The sequence below is a fragment of the Miscanthus floridulus genome, chromosome 3 (genome assembly GCF_019320115.1).
Source record: "Miscanthus floridulus cultivar M001 chromosome 3, ASM1932011v1, whole genome shotgun sequence".
In the NCBI taxonomy this organism is placed as follows: domain Eukaryota; kingdom Viridiplantae; phylum Streptophyta; class Magnoliopsida; order Poales; family Poaceae; genus Miscanthus; species Miscanthus floridulus.
In genome coordinates this window covers 93521985-93543058 of record NC_089582.1, presented here as the reverse complement: position 1 = coordinate 93543058, position 21074 = coordinate 93521985, and the positions used below count along the sequence as shown (strand labels likewise).

Genomic DNA, 21074 nt, shown 5'->3' with positions numbered 1-21074 from the left:
AAGTACAAGCCTTGGCTCGTCGCCCGTGGCTTCGTGTAGCGTGAGGGCATCGACTTCGAGGAAGTCTTTTCCCTAGTGGCGTGAATGGAGTCCATTTGCTTGCTGTTGGCCATAGCAGCAGCGAAGGATTGGCGCGTCCACTACCTCAACGTCAAGTCTGTGTTCCTCAACAGCGAGCTCGCGGAGACGGTCTTCGTCAAGCAAGCTCCAGGCTTCGCCGTCAAGGGCGCTGAGCACAAGGTGCTCAAGCTATGCAAGGCGCTCTATGGGCTACGGCAGGCCCCTCGGGCGTGGAACGCCAAGCTAGACGCCACCTTGGGCGAGCTTGGGTTCACTCGCTGTGCCACAGAGCACGCGTTGTACATGCGGCGACAGGGGATGGAGGAGCTCGTCGTCGGCATGTATGTGGACGACTTGATCGTCACTGGAGCGTGGGCGGAGGACATTGACAGCTTCAAGCGCGAGATGGCTGCTCATTTCAAAATGAGTGATCTCGGCGCGCTCTCCTACTACCTCAGCATTGAGGTGAGGCAGGGGAAGGAGCACATCTCCCTGGGCCAGCGCGCCTATGCGGAGAAGCTGCTGGAGCACAGCGGCATGGCAGAGTGCAAGCCATGCGCAACTTCAATGGAGGAGCGGCTGAAGCTGTCCAAGCACAGCATGGCGACGAAGGTGGACGCGATGCGCTACTGGAGCATCGTTGATGGGCTGCGCTACCTCACGCATACTCGGCCAGACATTGCGTTCGCGGTCGGGTATGTTAGTTGGTTCATGGAGGAACCACGTGAGGATAACTGGACGGTGGTGAAAAGGTTACTGCGCTACATCAAGGGGACGCTCGATCAAGCGATCATCTTCTCCAAGAGTGGCGGCAAGGGTGGGCTACGGCTCACGGTCTTCAGTGAGGCACCCCCCAAGGCAAAGGACGATGAGCCGGAGCTCACTGTTTTCAGCGACGTAGACATGGTGGGCGACATCGATGGACGACGGAGCACCTCTAGTGTGCTTTTCTTCCTTGGAGCAACCCCCATCGCCTGGCAATCGCTGGAGCAGAAGATTATGGCGCTGTCGACGTGTGAGGCGAAATACGTCGTAGCGGCCATGGCGACGTGCCAGGCTGTCTGGTTGTGCTGGCTGCTGGGCGAGCTGACCAGCGAGGAAGCTCACCTGCCAGCTCTGATGGTGGACAATCAGCCCGCCATCGCCCTCGCCAAGAATTCTGTCCTCCACGACCGGAGCAAGCACATCGATATTAAGTTCCACTTCCTCCGAGACTACGTCGATGGAGGGCAGATCGTTATCGAGTTTGTCGAGACCGGCATACATCTCGCTGACATCCTCACCAAATCACTCGGACGCCTACGGTTCATGGAACTGAGGAAGATGATTGGCATGGATGAGGTCAAGACTTTAGGTTAGCAGCAGGATTAGGGAAAGAATTGTAAGACATAATCTGCTACTAACCTCTCACTCTTTGTTTGCTGCACAACAGATTTGGCAATAGGTCATTCTCTGCTGTCCTAGTTGCTATACTAGTAGGGCAATAGGTCACCACTGGTACATTAGTTGGTAGCTAATACATCAGCCATGTCTTGGTAGTGGGCTGAGGTAGGAATTGTGCTGCTAGTACTAGTAATAGTTGGGGCTGTACTCAACCATGCTCATGTGTACCTTATAGTTGGTACATGAGTTGTATATACTCTACCTCTATGCAATGAAAACAGACAGTTCAGTTGCCACAAACCAAAAGAGCAGAGCTCTGACCAACGCTGGTGCTTGTGCTTTGTGCTTGTGTTCACCTCTTCTTCTACCTCTAGCTATAGTGAGTGAGTGTGTGTTGGTAAGCTTACTGCTTACCCGTGCAGAGCAGTGATGGACCAACAATGGCTACACTTAGTTGTTCTAGGCCACCCCCTACAGGTGGAACCCCGTTAGCTGCTGTTTCAAGGATGGCGTCATGTACTCTGTTGCAGATCCTCTCAATCTCAATGGAACTAGCCTGAAAGTGATGATGAAATTCCATGTCTGGATCAGGAAATGCTACATTGCATTGCGTAGTTGCATATTTCCACAACACATTGCATACCTTAATTCCACCAAGGTTCATTGTATCATCTGCACGCCCATCAGAAGTACGCTCAAATTCATCTCCATGCGTGCGGAGGATCTGCATTTTTACAATGTTTAGGGGCTCGACGTTTACACGTTAGCAAGGAGCAAAGAACACACATACGTACTTTCCCATGCCATTCTGGCATTCCGTTGAAGTAAACCTCCTGATGATCAGCATTCAGAAGTGTTGTTGATGATCCAAATAAAATTGGATCAAGTGCAAGTTCACCAATACCCACATAGTCTTGTGGCTATAAAGATTGAAGAGAAGCACTAACATCAGCTCTCACAGTTATTTTCTTATGAGACTTGTGTATGTTAACAGACTAGCAAAGAAGAATCCACATATAATGTGTATCAGAATTTGCAAGCAGCACAAGAATGCAGTAGGCATAATGTTATGCTGACGCTGACATAAATGTAGAGATGTCTATGATATCAAAATTGCGCCAACATTCCACACCCAGGAATCCATGCTATGCATTGGTATGAAAATAAGATATATTGTTTTTTAAAAAAGAAGGCAAAAGGTGAATTCAGGAAAAATCCTATGTCCATCATTCCATGAGCTTACCAAAGGATTCCCACTGCTATCAAGAATAAACAGGTTACAACCCATGGCAGGTGTGCTGAATGCAGACAATGCTTGAGTTTGCAGCAAGGATCCAGTAACAAATCCACCACCAATCTCTGTGCCTCCACAGTACTCGATTACTGGCTTGTAGCCAGCTCTTCCCATCAGCCATAAATAATCATCCACACTGGATGCCTCCCCGGATGAGCTGAAGCATCTGTATATAATGAATATGACCAATAAAAACTGCATACCATATACCATACAAGATGTGTAATATGCAAGTTAAGACAGAAAAGGTCTGGAGAGTTGAGCAACTAAAAAATTACCGGATGGAGGACCAGTCTAGTCCAGCTGTACAGTACGTATTCTTCCATGTACGAGCGATGCTGGGTACCAGTCCAAGCATTGTCACCTTAGCATCCTGGAAATTAGGTAACTATAAGTAGGAACAAGATTGCAATGAATGAAAATAGAATACCATTAAACTAAATTTTAATAAAAAAACAGAGGCATTGTGGAGCGATATACATAGGAACAATGCAAACTGGACAGTTTCATGCCTGCACTATTCATTTTTCATAAAGATCCACAAACGTATGAGCGAACCAAGTGAAATGATTGAGGTTCATGATGACTACCCGAAAAAGCTTAACTGGAATAGCAAACCATGCATAGAAAACTTTGTGCATTCAGTTTATGTTCTAGCTATTTGGGATTGATATTTAGACAGTATAATGTATATGAACACAATTGTGAAATGGTCCATAATTTCTGTCATTCTGACACTAATTTTGTGAATTAAGCTGTCTATTTTCTGTACCTGTACAAACTTTGCAAAGCCTGAACTATTTGGGGAGCCATTATACAGAGCCATGGAAGCTCCATTCAGTAAGGAAGCATAAACAAGCCAAGGGCCCATCATCCAACCAAGATTAGTTGGCCATGCAACAACATCTCCTTTACGAATATCCATGTGACACCATCCATCAGCAGCTGCCTTTAGGGGTGTTATATGTGTCCATGGAATTGCTTTGGGCTCCCCTGAACATGGAGAAGTGTCAGAAATTTTTGTACAAATATATTTTTAAATGCACCTAATTGATCAACTTGTTATCATCATAAATTGGATCTGCCATTGGCCAGTTTGCAGTATGCAGCTGTATACCTAATAATTGCATATGGACGAGACATGTCAGAACTGACAAAATTATCAAACGTCATCTTACCTGTGGTCCCTGATGAAAATAGGACATTGGTGAGTGCCTGTTTAGTTCCTAAAATTTTGCAAAATTTTTTAAGATTTCTCGTCACATCAAATCTTTGGACGTATGCATGAAGCATTAAATATAAATAAAAAATAAAACTAATTACACAGTTTAGACAAAATTCACGAGATGAATCTTTTAAGCCTAATTAGACTATGATTGAACACTAATTGCCAAATAACAACGAAAGTGCTACAGTATCATTTTTCAAAAAAAACGCCAACTAAACAAGGCCTGAATGCATAGGCAGGTTGCTTAACAGCAGTGTAATTTTCCGCCCAGCAGTTTTTTTTGGTTCTATCAGTGAATGTCCAATAGAATCAAGTTATTCCAAGGAAACTAGGTGGATTTCATGACTTAACTAATTTCTTTCCATACTACTTAACCAAGCAACTAGTGAGCTTATTTTTTTTTGACAGTCAACTGGGGGCGTTCCCCACCTGATTTATTTAATTATAACGGCTCCGAACAGCCTCATAATGTACAGATATTGTTTATAGAAACGCCGAGGTGGTTACAATTTTCCTAAGCAATTAAAGCAGCCTATGGTCCAATGTTTCAGCCCTGGCCTGTTCTAGCCATTTCTAAGATATGGCACCATATGTCGGCGACTTGCTTTTTCTTTCTTGGAAGTCTGAACCTCCATTGTTCTGCAGCAATCTTGCAGTTTATTAGCACCTGATCAACAGAAGTGGATTCTTGTCTGAAGATTTTTTTTCGTTCTTGGCCTTCCACAGGTGCCAGCAACCCAGCGCTATGAAGGCAGAGAACTCATCAGTGGGTATGCCTCCAGTCGTTGAGATGGTATGTAAGGAATCAGTTGTGAGTTGCATCATTTCTGGTAGATGAAGCCTCTGCCAGAACAGAGTTGCAATGGGGCAGCCATTGATTATGTGCGCCGGTGTTTCGTCGGCCTCGTTACATACCTCACAGGTTTTATCATCCAGTATTCTCTTGGTGTGTAGCACCGATCGTGCATGGATTTTTCCTTGAACTAGAAGCCACATGAAAAGCTGCACTCTAGGCGGTGCATGGTTGTCCCAGACGAACTTGGCCCTAGGGTCATCCGGTTGGCCCTTGGCTTTCAGTAGTTTATAAATAGCACCACTGTCCAGCCCTGAATCTCCCTTGCTGAATAAAGATGTCCGTTGGTCCGGTGTTTGCGACAGTGTGGTCGCCTGGACGATCTGTAGTAGGTGATGCAGGTCCAAGCATGCCCTTTGAGACAAGCGCGGTACCAGAGTCAGTTGTAGGCCGGTGTGTAACATCTGGGATACCATAGCCTCCTTGAACGTACAATGACTGAAGAGTGCCGGGTAGGTGTCAGCAAGGGCCTCATCTCCAGTCCAAACATCAGACCAAAAGGAGCAGTTGTTTCCATTTCCAAGGGCAACCGTTGTGATAGCTTGATACAGAGGTAGAATTTGTCGAAGCACCTGCCAGTGGTCACCATGAATATCGCCATTGAGCGTTGCAATTGAGGCCCGTCCCTGGACCCATTGTGCCCATGCAGAAAATTTGGGGTGATGAAGCTTATGGATGAGTTTGAGCAGCAGGCATATGTTCTGTGTGCCCATGTCCTTGATCCCTAGACCACCTAGATCTCTTGGCTTGCACACATTGATCCATGCAACAAGGCAGTTTGCTGGTTTGGATTTTCCTGTTTTGTCTGCACTCCACAGAAAGGCACGTCTTCTCCTGTCAAGTTGATCAATCACTGATGGAGGCAACTGCAGTGAGCTCATGAAGTACACCAGTTGAGAATCCAGAACCGAGTTAACCATCACAGCTCTACCCATAGGGTTCAGTAAGGTTGCTTGCCATGTACTAAGATATCTATCAGTCTTCTAGATATAAGGCGTGTATGCTTATAGTGGGAGCTTGTGCACCGACAGTGGCAGCCCCAGATAAGGCTGTGGGAAGGATTCTTGCCTCCAACCCAGAACCTGAACGCATTCCTAGGTTATATTGTCAATCATATGAATTGGCACCAATGTGCTCTTGCAATAATTTATATGTAAGCCAGAGAAAGATGCAAAATCATCAAGAATGTTCTTCAGTGCAGCCACCCCAGTGGTGTTGCCTTAAAGGACGATTAACATGTCATCCGCATATTGGAGCACTGCACATGGTAAGCCATCTTCCGATGGGTGTTTGATCTCAGAGCATCTAGCAATCATACCCTGAAGAGTCTCTACAAACAGCAAGAACAGGTAAGGCGAAATAGGATCACCCTGACGAAGGCCTCTCTTGCATGTGATCCAAGGCCCCGGGCATCCATTGACTAGCACTGTGGATTTCGAGGAGGTTAGGAGAGAGCTGATCCACTGATTCCATTTGTCTGGGAAGCCCCTCACGGATAGGATACTGAACAAACCATTCCAGTTCACTGTGTCAAAGGCCTTGGCAAAGTCCAGTTTCAGAACTATTGCAGGTTTCTTTCTCTTGTGACACACTTGAACTAGTTCCAATGCATATACGAAGGTATCTGAGATGGATCTTCCTTTGATGAAACCTGTCTGGTTGATGTTGATTAGCTTCGGAATCTCACCCTGCAGTCTCTTGGTTAGCACTTTTGAAAGAATTTTTAGGCTGCAGTTCTGTAAGCATATTGGCCTAAATGAGTCAACATCCACCGTTGCCGGCTTCTTTGGTATCAACACCATATGTGATCTGTTAATCGGATCCAGGCTGATCTGTCCCCCATAAAAAGCAGACATAAAGTTCATAACCTACACCTTTACTATCTCCCATGCTGCTCTGTAAAAGGCCGGGCCAAAACCATCAAGTCCCAGAGCACTGTTCAAGTTCATTGATAACATAGCTGACTTTGTTTCTTGCTCAATGAAGGGTGCTGTTATCGATCTGCTTGGTGTGCTCCTGTCTACGTCGATGTGCTGCAGATGCGAGGGCATCGAGTCACCAGGGACCCCGATAATGGACTTTGAAGAAATCAAATAGCTGAATAATGAATTTATAGTTGTGAATTAGGTAATTGGGTGGCCTTATACACCTCGACCAAACCTTAGCCGCCGCACGCGTCGACTTGATGCACGAGGCCAGATGCCCGGTGGCGTCTGCTCGTTCATGCGTCTGTTGCCAACCCGCTAGGATAGTAGGAAGAAAGGATTGATGTCAAAGCCAGGCACGTTCGAAACAGAAAAAGCCTGACTTAGGAAGGCTTGTGGAAAGCGAGAGCAAGAGCGGAGTGTGATCCGAGGTCGGTTTAGGAAGGGAGGAAAGGCTAGTGAGTGGGAAGATCAAGTCGAGATCATTGTTAGTGAAGACCCTATCCAGCCGTGCCACGATAGGGTGTGGCTGGCCGTTGGTCCAGGTGTAAAGCCGATCAGAAAGCTCGACTTCAGACAACTGAAGGTCTTGGATGGTTTCATTGAAAGCATTGGAGAGTGGCACACTAAACTGCCCATTGTTCTTGTCAGTGGTGCAGCGCACAAGATTGAAGTCCCCTACTACAACCGGCAATATGCTTTTGATCCTCTGGGTGGCCAGCAGCTGGCCACGGCGCCCTCTGCCCAGGTCGACCTTGGGCTTGCTTTCTCCATCGCACGTATGCTCTCCTCGCTTTTGCCGCCAAGCTCGCCGCCGCCTTTGCTGCCGCCTTCTGCCTCTCCCATGGCCACCACTTCAAGCCCTGCGAGCCCGGCTAGCGTCGCTGCTCCTCCGCCGTCTCTCGCCTCACCTCCTGTCAGCAGGCTGCCTCCGCCACCGGGCATCATCACTTACCGTCGCCGCCCACGCGCTGCTGCCGCTGCTACTGCTGGCGCTGCAGCTGCTGGTACCCCCATCCCGAGGAGGGCCAGCTCGCGCCTTGCCGCCAAGGCACCGGCCAACTTCGTGGACAAGACCACACAGGCGGTCCAATGCAAAGCACTCCTCAACTCCCTGTCGGGGTGCTCCAAGACGCTGAAGAAACACGTCAACAAGCGAAACATCTTGGCGCGGAACATGCTGCCTCTGGGGCTGGCGGAGCTGCGCAAGCTCGTGTCCGCTGCTAACCTCAGATGCAAGAATGCTGGCGGGCTCGGTGTGGTGACTGATGCTGCCATATGATCTACTACTGCAACAGTCACTTCGGCCCCAATGCTCGCTGGGGTCCTAAAAATGGTGGTGCATCTATCTTAATTTACTTCTTCTTTACCTTGTCGCTGTCTACCTTGCCTTCGGCTTGTTGGGAGCTTTTCGAACCTTGTTGGTGCTGTAGTGTTTGGTAATGAATCAGAACTCTCGCTGCTTTTACATCGTTTCGTGGAACGTTCGTGGCTTAGGTGACTCGGACAAGTGTGGTGTTGTGCGCAATGTTTTCACTGATGCTAAACCTTCCATAATTTGCCTACAAGAAACCAAACTCGACACCATAAACTTGTACAAAGCCAAAGCCTTCCTACCCATCAATTTCTCCTCTTCCTGTGTGTTTGCGCCGACTGACGGCACAAGGGGGGGGGGGGGGGGGGGGGGGGGGGGGGGGGGATTCTGACGGCCTGGGATCCCGCCCTCTTCACTGTGAAACAACATTTCATCAGACCTCACACTCTCACCACTATCTTCGTCTGTAATGCTTCAGACCTCGACTTCACTGTCACCGGCACTTACGGTCCATCGGACCGCGCGGGCTCAATACCATTCCTACATAGTATGCGCGACTTCAGAACCCTGACTCTTATAGTGAGCTTATTGAACATTGCACATTGTGAAAATAATCTAGAACTGCGCTCAGTACAATTCACTCTAGAAATCGTTGTTGAGATAACACAGGAAAGGTTGTCGTACAACCTGGGCTTCTCCCCAAATTTCAAGATATGATAAGAAAATTACTCACTCGGTATGATTAACCTTTCCAAAGAAATCTTGCCAGGAAAGGTCGTCAACACGTAGTCCCTTTATTGGCAAAGACCCCCTTACAGGAATCAAGATTGCCATAGGGGCCTTAGCCTCCACGACTCTACTGTAGAACCCAAAATATGGTGTGAGAAGTATATTCTAATAAATACCAATTCTTGATGCATAGCTTTTGTACTTAAACAACGCACCTATACAATGGCAGTTCTTTGTCATCACGAAGGATGTAATCCTAGAAAGAAAAGGACTGTCAGTATTCCCAAGCTTTATTTAAGCATAAACTCTTTTCAGAAAAGAGTATCAGCTAATTAAGTGAAGAAGGAATCAACCAGTAGCAACAGGGTTAGCAAGATACCTGGGTAAAAATTGCTTTTGCTTCTGATATCTTCAACCTCGTCGATATTGCAGGTGCAGCAAAACTGTCTGCAATTGAGACAACCACATATCCTGCCAACACGATTGCAAGGTAGATCACAACAGCATTGACATCCATAGGCATGTCAATAGCAATTGCAGATCCCTCTGGCAGTTCCAGGGCATCAAGTGCATTCGCCACGAGGCTGCTTTAGACATAGGAAGACAAATTGGATATGTAATCAGATTATGATGAATCAAAAGCATGGCTATGATAAAAACTAGCAAAACTTCTTAGAGCAGGATATGGTTACCCACCAAACTTTCTAACTCAATTCCTCTAGGGACATAAAGTTAAGAGGCTCAGAATCCTTCCCCTCATCCCTCCATACAATGGCTGGACTGTCGGAGCTCCTCCCGGGTTTAGCAGTAGCAGCGTTCAGCTCGGCGCCCGGTAGCCACTCGCCGCCAGGATGCGCAGCGTTCTCTCTCCAGATGCAGGATAGCTCTACACTGAATTGGACACCCATCTCCTCAAATACCATCTTCCAGTACGCCTGTCCGAACCCACGGATCGATCTGAGACAGTAAGCTCAATTTTGCAACAGTAACAAGCAGCGAACGGAATCAAAGAGTAGCAGTAGCTTATATACATTTGATGAAGTGTAAATCCTAAAACATATACCAGTAGGGGATTAATAGACAGAGTGAGAGAGATAGGGGTGCGGGTGGTAAACCATCGGCCATCTTTGCAGAAGACGAGGTGGCCATCACGGTGCTTGGTGGAGACTCGGTGGAGGCGCGGCGGTGCAGTGGCTGCATTGGCCGGTGGCGGAGCTTTTCGTCGCTGGCAACGTCCCCTCACTTAGATCGGCTTAGGGTTGGAGGTGTAGGTGGGGTGTTTGGCGGCACAGGTAAACCTCGTGCCTTGTGCCCCGTCCTCCACCTCTTTTTTATGGCGTTGTGTGTCACCAACCATGGTGCGGTTGGACGCCTACGATCAGGACGTGGATCTAAGGGCCCAATTGACCGTTGGGCCAATTGAAAGAGATCAATCTAACATTCTTCCTCTTGATCTCACCTTATGACTTAAACTTATCTTACTTATTTTATCTTGTTCCTATTTCATCATAGATCAGTGCATAGAGCGTGCCTCATCGTCACGGTCAGTTGCCATTAGATTAAACAGCTACAACGCACCTCTCTGTTTTGAAATAGATTCTCAACTAGGCCCTTATTGTCCAGGAATCATAGGCTTTCCCTTAAACCCATGCCGGCTAAGTGTTCTCTGAATACGCTGGGTGGTAAGCCTTTTGTAAGCAGATCTGCGAGCATCTTTTCTGTTCTTATATGCTCAAAACTAATTATATGATCCCGGACTTTATCTTTCACAACATAATACTTTATGTCCATGTGTTTGGCAGCACCACTTGACTTATTGTTGTGAGCTTAACATACTGCTGGATTATTATCGCAGTATAACTTGAGTGGCTTATGTATGTCGTCTACCACTTCAACCTAGGCATAAATTTCTTCAGCCAATTCACTTGCCCTGTGGCCTCATAACATGCTACAAACTTGGCATACATTGTGGATGATATAGTGACGGTTTGCTTTGAGCTTTTCCACGATATAGCTCCTTCTGCGAGAGTGAATATGTATCCTGACGTGGACTTTCTGTCATCTCCCGCATAATTAGAATCCGTATACCCCTTTATGTGCAGAGAATCAGATCTTCTGTATATTATACCTTGCAAGTAACGCAAAACTTTATTTATCAATTTCCAGTGTTCTATTCCTGGATTACTCTGATATCTGCCAAGTAACCCAGTAACAAATGCTAAGTCAGGACGAGTACACATACTGTAAATTTCCGACAGCTGAACTATATGGAACCACTTTCATTTGATCGATCTCATATTGGTTCTTGGGACATTGAAATTCTCCATATCTGTCGCCCTTGACTATGGAAGCAGGTGAAGACTTACAATTTTGCATACTGTATTTCTTTAGAACCTTTTCTAAGTATACCTTTTGTGATAATCCTAAAACCTCCTTTTATCTATCTCGGTGAATCTCTATTCCTAGGACGAACGAAGCTTCACCGATCCTTCATATCAAACTTTGAGGACAAAAATTTCTTTGTTTCTAGTGGTAGATTAACATCACTGCTAGCGAGCAAGATGTCATCCACATACAAGACTAGGAAAATACATTTTCCATTCTTGAACTTTGCATAAACACAATTGTCCTCTATATTTTCTTGAAACCTAAACTTTCTTATTGTACTATAAAACTTCAAATACCACTGTCTTGAATCTTGTTTTAATCCATAAATGGATTTCTACAGGTGGCATCCCATACGTTCTTTTTCTTTCCACAACAAAACCTTTCGGTTGTGCCATGTAAACTTTTTCTTCTAGATCCCTGTTCAGGAACACCGTCTTTACATCTATCTGATGTAATTCTAAATCGTAATATGCTACAAGCGCCATAGTGATTCCCTATGTTTGGGTTAAATACTTTTAAAACAAGATTCCTTACATGAGACTGGAGAAAATGTCGCATTATAATCTATATCTTCACTTTGCGTGAAGCCTTTCGCCACAAGTCGTGCTTTAAATCTTTCTATATTCCATTTGGAGTCATGTTTAGTTTTGTAGACCCATTTACAACCTACTGTCTTGACTCCTTTAGGAATTGTTTCTAAGTCCCAAACACCGTTGGTTTTCATTGATTTCATTTCATCTCCCATGGTTTCAAGCCACTTGGATGAGTGAGCGCTTCTCATGGCTTCTTCAAATGAGGTGGGATCACCCTCCATTTGAAATTTCTCACATTCATAAACTTCATAATTATTAGGAATTGCCGATCTCCTGACTCTTTGAGAGCTTCTAGGGGCCTCGTTAGATGACGCTTGTTCAACATGAGGCTGTTGTTGCTCTCCCTCATGTATGACAACGGGTTCTAGGGGATCCTGAAGGATAGGTTCCTCATGTTCATTCATTGTTGCCACAGGAGAACTAACAATAGGTGTTGTTACTACAGTGTCTTGCACTGTTATTACAGCAACAACAGGTAGCGTGAAGAATAGCTCATGAACCATAGAAGTGGGCACGTATACCTGCTTTTCTTCAAAACTTATTTCTCGTGCTACCATGCCCCCCTGATCATATCTTCCTCCAAGAAGACAACATATCTTGTTGCTACAAACTTCGTTTGTCTATCAGGACAATAGAAACGATAACCTTTTGACTTTTCTGGATAGCCAATGAAATGGCAACTGACTGTCTTGGAGTCCAGCTTCCCTATGTTTGGGTTAAATACTTTTATCTCAGCTGGAGAACCCCACACACGTAAATATTTTAGTGAGGGTTTCTTTTCTGTCCACAACTCATACGGTGTTTTGGGCACCGACTTACTTGGCACTCGATTAAGAATATGAATGGCAGTTTTCAGCGCCTCCATCCATAAACTTATCGGTAACGGAGAGTAATTTATCATGCTTCTTACCATATCCATTAAGGTATGGTTGCGTCTTTCAGCTACTCCATTCTGCTGAGGCTCGCCTGGTGTAGAGTACTGGGCTACTATGCTATTTTCCTATAAGAACCTTACAAAGGGTCCAGGAACTTGGCCATATGGGGTGTGTCGACCGAAGTACTCTCCCCAAGGTCGGACCTTACTACCTTAATCTTTAAGTTGTGCTGATTTTCTACTTTAGCCTTGAATATTTTAAATTTATTCAATGCTTCTGATCTTTCCTTAATTGGATAAATATATCCAAAACGAGAATAGTCATCTATAAATGAATCATAACCATCCACACTCTTCACAGGAAAAGGACCACAGAGTGTGAACTATTTCTAAAATTCCTCCGCTTCGTTTGACATCTTTCTTTATTTTCTTAACATACTTTCCTTTTATGCAATATATGCATTGTTCTAAATCTAAAAATTCTAAAGGCGGAAGAATTGATTTCTGAATCAATCGCTCTATTCTTCTCCTCGAAATATGGCCTAAACGACAGTGCCATAATTTCGAAGATACATCATGCACTCTCTTCCGCTTATTTGTTGTATTCATAGACGAAGAGGCATTCTCATTCTCAGTACTTATATCATTCATATTCTCAGAAAGTGATAATAAATAAAGCTTATCTTGTCGGAAGACAAGACCAACACACTTATTATTAATCACAATCCTACATTTGCCATTACCAAAATGGCAATCATATCCATCATCATCTAAATGTAAAACACTTATTATGTTTCTTCACAAAGAGGGTACATAAAGAATATCTGAAAGCTGCAATCTAAAACCATCATCTAATTCTAGAGATAGATCTTCAATGGCTTCAACTTAAGCTTCAACTCTATTTGTAACTTTAATTCTTCTTTCTCCTCTTTGCATTGTCCTCCCCGTATGGAATCCCTGTAATGAATTTGCAACATGAATAGTTGCACCTGAATCAATCCACCAAGTAGATTTTGCATAACTTAAATACAAGGATTCTTCTATGAATGTAATAAAATCCTCACTTCTCTTTAGAAGGTTCTTCAGAAAGTCTGGACAGTCCCTCTGGTAGTGTCCATGCTTCTTGCATAATTTACACTGATCCTTCTCAACTTGAGCATTGTTGTTCTTTGGATGGTGGTCATTCTGAGGGGCTTTCCCTTGAGGTTTGGCATTCTTATTGAAGTTATTCTTCTTGTTGTCCTTCACAAGGTTAGTAGAGTCACCATGTAAGGATTTCAGCCTCTCCTCTTCTTGAACACACATTGCGATGAGCTTCTCTATATCTCACTTATCGGGCTACATGTTGTAATTAACAACAAGTTTTTATATTCCTTTGGCAAGGAAGCAAAAACTAAATGAATCAGGAACTCATCCTTGAGCCCCAAATCCATTGGCTTCAGCTTTGAAGCCGTGTTGCCCATCTTCAATATATGCTCTCTGATACTGCCACCAATATATTTTTTATTGAACAATTTCTTGATCAAAGTACTGGCATAAGCCTTTGAAGAGCCAGTGAACTAACTCTCCACCTTCTTAAGATACTCTATGGCGGTATCACAATCGGGGTAGACCCCCTTATAGCATCTAAAATTGTGGACTTAGCCACCATCAAACACTTGTGGTTTGAAATGTCCTATTTCTTACGTTCGATGTCATATTTCATCCACACTTCTGCATGATCTCGCTGTCGAGCAGTGAAATCTACATCAGTCTCATTATCTTCCATCACCGGGTCCACTGGCTTAGTCAGACACGGGGAGGTTAGCGCTAGGTCATTTTCAGACAGCGCAAGTGCTAGTTCATACTTCTCTCGTCATACCCTATAGTTGCCCCCTTCAAGAGATGGTATGTGCGAGATAAATGCCATTGGGTTGAGTCCTGAAAAACACCGTCAAAGATAGTGAGAAAATATGACATCATAATTGTATGCTTTAATTTAACATTGGTCAAAATTAAAACATACAACATTCTTATACACTAATTCTACATCACCGTTGGGCAAAAATGGAATTAATGCATTTAAAACTTATGAATAAACATTATAATATTGCTATTATCAACGTTAGTAAGAAAAATAACAATATTATAATTTACTGACTAAAAATGACTACTCTTCAAATTAAATTCTACCGTTGGTTCAAATTTAATTAGAAGATAATAAACTATTACATTGCAGCAGAAACATGAAAAAATTATTTATCTACTTTTCAGAAACAATTAACTATACTAATCTACTCTCTGAAAAAATTATCCCGTTGGTTCAAATTTTGATAGAGATTGAAACTAGACAAAAAATCATCAAAATTTGCTTCTGAAAATGAATAAAAACAATAACTCAGTTTCTACTGTTCATTTGGCCCAGCCCATTGAAACAGTGCTCACCCTAGCAGCGAAGCGGCCTAGCCTGCACTGCTCTCGCACACGCTACGCCTTCCTAGGCCGCAACCTGGGCCTAGGCTGGCAAAGCTGCCCACCTAGGCCGAATGTTGCCCTGGCAGTTCTCAGCCGTCGATGCAGATCAAACAGTCATGCAGTGATCATGATGGATCAAAACTGTGCGGACAACACTCTGCCCTAAACCCTAGCGTCATTCATCTCCCTCCCCTTCCTCTCTCAGCATAACAAGCAGTAGGCACCGAGTGAAAAAAAACCAAGAGGTGATGACGCCGTCGCCGGTGAAAGCATCTAGGCCCCTAGTTGGGTTCCGGTGATTAATGACAATACGTGATTACTGTGACTAACGTGTGTTTTGCAGAAATAATTGAGTTAGGTCACGGTAATGGAGATCGATTGGGCAATCAAGGTTGTCATGCCCCTACGATGGAAATTGGTTCGGTTTTCAAAGGATGGACAATATGGTTAAGGCTAGACTACTTCTAAGTGTCGATTGGAGTTAGAGAGACACTTAGAGTAGTTTAGGACTTTGTTTTTCCCTTGGCTGTATTATTAAGGGGGGTATGAATGGGTAGCTTGACCTAGGTGAGTCTAGTGAGTTAGGTGTGGTGCACACTTGTTGAAACTAGCACTAGGTAGCTCCATAACAACCCTTTGATCCAATGGAGCAAAGTTCGTTCACAAATGTTCGAGAGTTGGAAGTGAATGGAGGGTCAAATACTAACCGGACGCTGGCTCAGGGTCCAGTCAGTTCATTTGACCAAGGTGAAAGTGTTTGGAAGTGACCGGACGCTATGAGGTCATGTCACTGGACGCTGAGGACCAGCGTCCGGTCGACTCCAGTAAGGTCCCAGAGAGGGAGAATCCTGATCGGACGTGTCTGCTCAATGCTGACCAGACACTGATCAGGTTTCGGCTACTGACCGGATGCTGCTCAGCAAGTGACTAGACTTTGGAGGTCTAGCATCTGGTCGACATCAGTAAGGTTCCAGTGAGGGGAAAACATAACCGGACGCGTCTGATCAGTGCTGATCGGACATCGCCAGCGTCCGGTCAACACTTAACCACTAGAATTCGAGGTGTACTGACCGGTGCATTTGGTCAACATGACCGGAGTGTTCGGTCACCCCGCAGAGGCACATAACGGTTTGTTTTTCAGCCGGTGTTATAAATACAACCTCCGCTCGTGTGTGGGGGTACTTTTACTCATTCCAACAGCTGAGAAACACCTTAGAGAGTGCTAAGAAGAGCAAGGTCCTAGTGAGGTAAATGAGATTTGAGAATCCCAAAGAGAGCCCTCATTAGTGAAGATCAAGAGTAGCAAAGTGTGCATCCACCTTCTCATTAGGCTTGTCGTGGTCAAGTGAGAGTTCATGCTTGTTACTCTTGGTGATCGCCATCACCTAGACGGCTTGGTGGCGATTGGGAGTTCGGTGATCACCCGGCGGAGCTTGTGGGTGACCCAACTCAAGTTGTGAGCGGTTGTGGGTGATTCACCGCGATGGAGTGTCAAAGAATCAACCCATTGAGAGCACTTGATCCTTGCATAGATAAGGGGGAGCTACACCCTTGTGCAGGTGCTCCAACAAGGACTAGTGGGGAGTGGCGACTCTCCGATACCTCGGCAAAACATCGCCGCGTTCCTCCTTCTCTATTTACTTTGAGCATTTACTTTGTGCAATTCAATTCTCGTCTTTACATTTATAGAATTGCCATGCTAGAGTAGGATTGGAACTTAGGTTGCAAGTCTTTTGTGCGGTAGAACAATGAGAAACACTTTCTAGGCACAAGAGGTTAATTGGGCTAACCATAGGATTTTATTATTGCAAAGAAATTTAGAATTAGCCCAATTCACCCCCCTCTTGGGCATCTGGATCTTTTCAATTGGTATCAGAGCCTCGTGCTCACATATTTAGGTTTAACCGCCTAGAGCAAGATGTCTCACGGGGATGGACCTCCTATCTTTGAGGGAGATGACTTTCCTTATTGGAAAATTCGCATGGAGGCGTATCTAGAGGCTCTAGATGTTGGTATACTTAGAGCCACCTCACAAGGCTTCCCAAATCCTCGGGATGCTACTAACCTACAAGGCGATGTAGTGAATTACGAGAAGTGGAGTGCAAAGGCTCGAAACACCATCTGTAGAGGCCTTTGCAAAGATGTGTTCAATCGGGTGAGGAACCACAAAGACGCCCATGCACTATGGTTGAACGTTTGTGCACTCCATGAGGGAACTAAGAGTGAGCATGAGAAACGCTATCATCTTGTCATGAAAAAGCTCAACTCTTTTGAAATGCTTCCTAAGGAATGTGCTAATGAAATGTATTCATGTTTGAATGTTCTTGTAGAGGAAGTCAATGGGCTTGGACTCACTCAAATGCAACCATCTGATGTTGTAAGAAAGATCTTGAGTGTCCTCCCTATTAACAAATATGGGCATATTGTGACCATACTACATCAAGGTGATCTTTCCACTGCTACACTGACACAAATCTTAGAAAAGATCAATGCTCATGAGATGTACATGCACATCACGCCACAAAATGGCTCATCCTCTACCAAGAAGAAAGATAAGGACTTAGCATTCAAAGCTAGCCAAGAGACACTACTATGGATGTGTACATCAATGATGCTCTTCTTTCATCACTGAAGACTCCAAAATCGTCACATGTATTATTTTATGACGAATTTGTGATGATATGGTATTCGTCATTGAATGCGCGTCATATTTTACCTACCGTGACGAAACGTCTATTTTTGTCATAGATGTGCATTTGTTCTATGACGAAATGGCCATCGTCATAGAAGTGTATTCTTTCTATAATGATCTATTTTCGTCATTGATATAGCCCCTTTTTCGTCATGACTTGTCGTCTGTTAGGTGGCCAGACGACGTCTACCACGCTGGTAGCTGACGTGTCTTGTCCATGTGGTGCGTCCACATTGCAAGTGACGTGTCCGACCACGTGGCAACTGACGTGGCCAGTGATGTGGATGGTCCACGTGTCCAATTTTTATTGGGCCACAAGGCTTGCTGTGATAGGTTCTCATTTTTGTCACTGAAGTAAATAGAAATTCGTCATAGAATCAATTACCAAATCGTCACAGAAAGGTCAGATAATTCATCACAAGTGCACATGCTAATTTCATTACAGAATGCAAATAATACTGAAATGACCAAAAGCTTCCATAAATTAACAGGTCCAATATTCCAATGACCAACAACTTAATCAACAATTCTAAACTCGGTTCACATAACTCACTAGACATCACATTTGAACTACTAGTTTCATCTCAGTTCATATTAATATCATAGGAAATAATAAAAAGTTGCCAACCACCAGCAACATAAGTTACTACATAAATAAAATCACCAGCAGACCCCTTGCTTAATGAACCAGCAGCTACGAGCAGCGCTCATGTCGAAGAAGCATTGTTGATGGCTAAGATACGCTTGAGCAGCACATTGTTCTCCTCCATTGCCTTGTTGCTTATCTCTGTCAGCTTCTTGTACTCCTCCATCTCCTTTTGTGTCCTCGCCAGCTTTTCCTCAGCTTCTTCACTTATCTTCCTGAGTTCATCGATTTCACCTTGTACAGCAGCCGTAGCTTCAGCTGCTAGTTGCTCTCGAAGCTCGCTTTCATTTTATGATGATGATTTGGAGGATGGCACTAGTTTGATGCCAACACTCTTTAGGAAAAGGTTTGAGCTGTTCTGGGAGAGCACCTAGGACACAACCTGCATACTGGACACTGCTGTCTCACCTTCAGCAATAGGTTCTATCCTCAAAGCTTCCATATTTGACTGAAACAGCAATGACCCATCATTAGTTGATACTTATTGCATTAATTTGAGGAGGAAATATCACACAAGATGTATTTTAAAAAATAAAAACCTATGCTGCATTGATAGAAACTGACGTCAAAAAACCACCGTCACAAATTTATCACATGTCATTTCATATAGGAAGCAAAAGATATCATTAATCCACCATATACAAAGCAACATATCTCATTAATCCACCATACATTTTATATAAGTCAGCTATATACAAAACTGATGGCTATAAGAACAACTATGTCTAGACATCGAGCGACATATAAGAACTAATTCCAATATATTGAGGGACCGAAAAAAAATGGTGAGAAGTAACAGCTAGCACAACTTAAGTCTTGGATTTCAGGGTGTACCATTATTTTCCACACACATCACAGGGGGAAGCTTGTTCGGCTACTTCAGCTGTGCTTCTTCCACATGCATGACCACTTGGACATGTTAGTCTCCTGCATAAAAATATTGTAGGACACAAGGCTGCATTAACTAACTATGGCGATCATGTGAGGAAAATAAAAATAAAAATAAGCATTAACTAACTGCAGGTCGCATTCTGACCAAATCTTCCTTCTTAAAACACTTATGTACTATCTGGATGGTTAGTTAAGATGTGCATATATGAATATATCTGCTACCAGCAGTACTTAATTTCATTATCCACGCTCAGTCAACAGATGCTTAAGATTGAATGGTTACTCTTCCAAGATCAGTTGATACTAATGGAATCTGATAACTCAAAGTAAACATGGAACAGTATCCTAGGCAGCATTGTAGCATATAAATAAAGCCAATGCTTTGCAAATATTTCAGATGCATTGATCTGAAGCTTTCATACCAGAGCTAACTACTATGGTAGCACATAATAGAAACCATTGAACATCACATGTTCCTAGCTAACTAAAAATAGGATTGTACCATGAACAGACAACAATAGCATTTATAAATTATTTACAAGCCATGAAACTATTAGAAAGTATCAACTGATCTTGCATATTTGCATAACACAGTAAGAAAGTTGAAACAACAACTCATTGGTTTTGGCTTCTTACAATGTAGAGATCAAGGTAATCCAGCTATAATCCTTGAGTGTGTTCTGAAGTGCTGACCGAACCTTATCAGGAACCAACTCTGTGCACCTGAAGTTGTCAAATATTGATCACATTTTGCATTTGGAGTGTTAATTGAGGACATTTTGGTATTCAGTCGATTACTAGTTTTGTACTTCCGAAGAGACTAGCATCGCCATTCACCTAAAGTTTCAGCTATAATGATTATCAACCAAACGGCATAGTGAGAGTACGAGGATGTGCATTACAGTACCTCAGAATGGAAGGAAGTAGGAGCGCATAGGGGAGGACGAGGAAAGCTCGAGTGCTGCCACCGCCCGTCTTGCGCTGACGATGGATCTAGCTCATGCGCCGTCGGATGCACAGTGGCCCACTGCTCATGCACGAGGCTGCCGCCATGCTCGAGCACCGCCACCTCCCGCCTCGTGCTAGTGCCGGATCCGGCATAGCCCTTACCGTGTGCCGCCGAATCCTGTCCGTGGTGGATCCATCTGCCTCCTCTCCTGCCATGGCACGGCGGTTAGGGGGCTCTGGCTGCCTCCGCTCTATTCATCAAGTAGGGCCGACGCATCCTGCGGCCTCCAGTTCTTGCTGACCGTGAAGGAGAGGTGAGTGTGGCACATCGTAGGATTAGACCATTGGGGGCGGTAGCTGGCGGCTGGTGGATAGGAGGAATCAAGGAAGCCGCTCTGCTACGGCTCTGCGTCTCACGATGGGGAGAAGAGAAAAGGAGGCGCAGGAGAGGGGTGGTGGTCTGGTGGTGGTGGAGTACAGGAAGAGGGTAGGGTTTCGTAGGTTTTATATGAAGTATAGCGTATATGGACCGTCCCTTTTGAGATCTAATGGCTGAGAGAGAGGGGTCTTGATTTGGGCTGAACCTGAGCATCATTTTAAGGCCCAACATGTCTCATATTTTTTCCATTTTAATCATCACAATTAAATCATAATAACTATGGTTTACATGATACTTATGTGTTCAACATAATTTTTACATTAACTAGACTAGCTAAGAGGTGTTGTCTAGGATTATCAAGGGTTTTTGAAGTTATTTGCTATTTCTTAAGGTTTAAGTCATTTACTGCACGATTTTGTAAA

General features: G+C 44.3%; 1 pseudogene; it reads right to left on the bottom strand.

Annotated features, from left to right (window-relative positions):
* Positions 1–21074, bottom strand: part of LOC136546144 (probable acyl-activating enzyme 17, peroxisomal) — a 43379-nt pseudogene that overhangs the window by 6953 nt on the left and 15352 nt on the right.